Genomic DNA, 3,518 nt, shown 5'->3' with positions numbered 1-3,518 from the left:
GGTCATTATGATGGTATCTATTAGATGAAGCTAGAATGCCTTCCTACATTTTGCACACACTGGACTAAAGAATGCTGCTGAGATTAGGTTATTACTGGAGCAGAGGAAACAAGAGCCTGAGGGGTAAAGAATAAATATAGATTATTTCATGATGGTGATTAAAGGCAAATGTGTGTGTGTGTGTGTGTGTGTGCGCACACATGTGCACACACATGCATGTGTTCTTACCTAAAAGTAAGCATTAGTTGAATTTAAAAACAATTGAATACATCCCAGTTCACAAAGAAAAAGTAAACATAGCAACAGATAGAATCAATATAGTGCAAAAAAATTTCCATTAAGTCAGCAAACATAAGACAAGATGGATGAATAAAAACCAAGTTTATCAGTTGTAACATAAATGAAAATAAGTTAATGCCACATTTTAAAAAATGTTCTCAATTATAGTAAAAACAACTAAATAAAACTATGCTTCTTGAAAGAGATATACTTAAAGCATAATGACATCGAAAAGATTAAAGTATAAATTAATATCAGGCGAAATCAAAACAGGAGAAATCTTAAAAGTTAAACAAAGAAAAGGGAGAATTATTCATTTCTTTAGTAACAAATTATTATATACTTCAACATCAAAAATTCTATAAAGGGGGAAGGGTCTCACTGGATGTCAAACCCCAAACAAAAGACAGTAAAGTGCCTAAAATGTCATTTTATTCTGATAAATGATATAATTCACAGTAAATATATAAGTCATAAAGATTTCTGTACTAAATATCATTATATCTAAATGTATAAATAAAAAACTCTTAGATAAATGAAGAGAGGTTGGCAATGGCTTATTTGGTCCTTTATAGACCAAAAAATAAAAATAAAAGACAATGACCTAAATAATATAATTAATGAGGGTAATTTTACAGATTAAAAAATTAATAGATAGATATCTAATTTGAACATCTTTAAACAAAAAATAGAAACTTCGTAGCCTCCAGTCTGCTTTTTAAATAATTTCTGTTAGGCCACAGTAAATAGTCAAAAATTCCAAAATGGAGAAAATAAGTGGCTCAAAATAAATGGGCCATATTCTCTGCTTAAAAGAAGCAAATAAACAAAAATAAAAAAGAAACTGTTGATATAATCCTGTCACTTGAAATTAAAAGAAACATACCAACAAAACACTTCTATGAATAACTTATGAGTTAAGAGAAAAGTTAAATTGTAATTAATAATTGCTAACATCGGTTAAGTATTTATTATATTCCAGGCCCTGGAAAAACTAGTTTAGATCTATTATGTATTACAACCTGACAACCATTTATTGAACATAGCAGCTCAGTGGTCCCACATTTACCCATATCAGGATTTATTTTTCTTCCAAGCACTAATTCACTCTCTGACATTATATGACATATTTATGTGTTCATTTCTTTACTGTCCATTTCCACTAATATGTAAGCTCCATGATGGCAGGGATGTTGCCTAGTTTCTTTGTCACTGTACTCCAAACATTTAGATCAGTTCCTCGACATGGCAGAAATGAAATGTAATACATGGCACATTAAGGTCATGAAGTCAGAAGAACTATAGAAGCTATGGAAAGCAGGAGGAATGAAGTTTTAAGGCAAAAAATTAATGTCAAATATTTCTATGAATAAAACTAATGGCAGATGTCACATAGGAAATGAAATATATTTGAAACCTATAAGACAAAGAGACGATGATATTAACTTATAAAGAACACTTACAATTCAGTGCTAATACCCTGCCCTGAGGAAAAGATATGCTGATTTTATTCTAACCACCAAATACAGATCTACATATCTGTGTAGAAGAAAATGACAATTAAAATAGTAAATTAACTTACAAGATTTAGCCGAAATTAACTCCCAGGTAAATTCCTGGCCCAGCTATTTTCATTACAAATTCAAAGAAAAAGGAAAACCAGTAAGCCTTTTTTTTTTTTTTTTTTGTACTGGGAAGAAGACATGATTTCAAACATTTAATAAAAGAAATATAAAATGATAATAAAGATGCAGGCTCTTCCCCCAGTATTTCATGCAGTAATTGCAAATCATTATCAAATTTATGGATAATCCAGTTGTGCTGAAGATGCAGGGAAGCAGGCATTTTCAAATATTTGCTTGTTAAAGCATATTTGGAATATCCTTCCAGATCAGTGTATTGTGGGCCTTAAATGTATTCATTCTCTTACACAGTAATTCCGTTGCTAAGATTGTATTTTAAATAAGTAAACATAGATATAGTTCAAGATTTAAATACAGGGATGTTCACTTCAGGATTATTTTAAGTAAGAGAGATTACAAAGAACTCTCCAGTAGTAGAAAGTTAGATTATGGGAAATTAACTTCCCACTGGGCATTTAATTTCTTGCCTACCTATGGCAGTCACTATGCCGGCTCTTGGTATTACAGAAAACACAACGCATCTAGCTCTCAGGGATCATAGTCTAGTCCAGGAATCTGATATCTGCCTGGATGCCTGGCGTACCCAGAAATTCAACATTTCCTTTCTTTGTAAGGTATCCAGGAAGATATTATTGCAATTCAAAATCTGTCAATGTCCAAATTCTTTCACATGATGTGTGGGCCCTTGGTGCTGTGGTTCCTTACTTTCTTCTCCACCCTTGACTTTTGTGCATTGCCCTCCTTGCACACTAAGCTCCAGATACCTGGAACTCTTCCTTTCCTAGAAGGAGCCAAATCTTCTCTGCCCTTTGAACCTTCATATCTGAGTTTGTCCATGACAGTGTTCTTTGCGTGGACTCCTTAGGCTAGGTCCTCTGTGGTTGTCTGTGAAACATCCATTCCGGCCCAAAGTCTTCTCTGAACCCAGTGCCTATGGTCATCCTCTCATGTGCTTCCATATCAACTCCTGCCACTGAGGAGCACTGAGAACACTGGGATATAATACACTACTTACTAGTTTACATTTTCCCGTAGACTGTGAATGCCTTGAGGGCAACAACCATGTCTAGGTCCATGAGAGTTGGGCATCCTGTGGCATCATAACCACTCTGTGTAGGTCACAGCAGCCAGTCTAGTACTTTCTAGATTCTGATAGTGTGAAATGAATTTTTAAACATGTTTTGAAGAGTATTTGTCAATATTGAAGAAAGCTTATGATAAGGAGCATGTGAAACAACTTATTCAGGTGTACCTCCAATTTTAAGTTATAGTAAATATGTTAATATAGATATAAATACCTTTAATTTGAGGGTTTTTTTCCCTTAAGCTTTCTGTCTCCATTGCCTTGATCCTCTGTGGCCACTTTCCACTTTTATTTGAGTAAACTTTCTTAAACTGAAATCAATTCATATAAGTCTCTTGGATGAACTTTTTCACAAGATCCCCATTTCCTGTGTGCTTCCTAATAACCTGTTGCTGACTCTTCAACTAAATCTCTTCTCTGTGCAGCACACCTGTAGTCTTGAGAAAATGTTCTTTTTCATAAGTTCTCTCCAGCCAGAATGTTCTTCCTCTCTTTGTTGTGTGGCTAGCATC

Source organism: Panthera leo, chromosome C2 (genome assembly GCF_018350215.1).
Source record: "Panthera leo isolate Ple1 chromosome C2, P.leo_Ple1_pat1.1, whole genome shotgun sequence".
NCBI lineage: Eukaryota > Metazoa > Chordata > Mammalia > Carnivora > Felidae > Panthera > Panthera leo.
Note: the sequence above shows the minus strand (reverse complement) of the source record.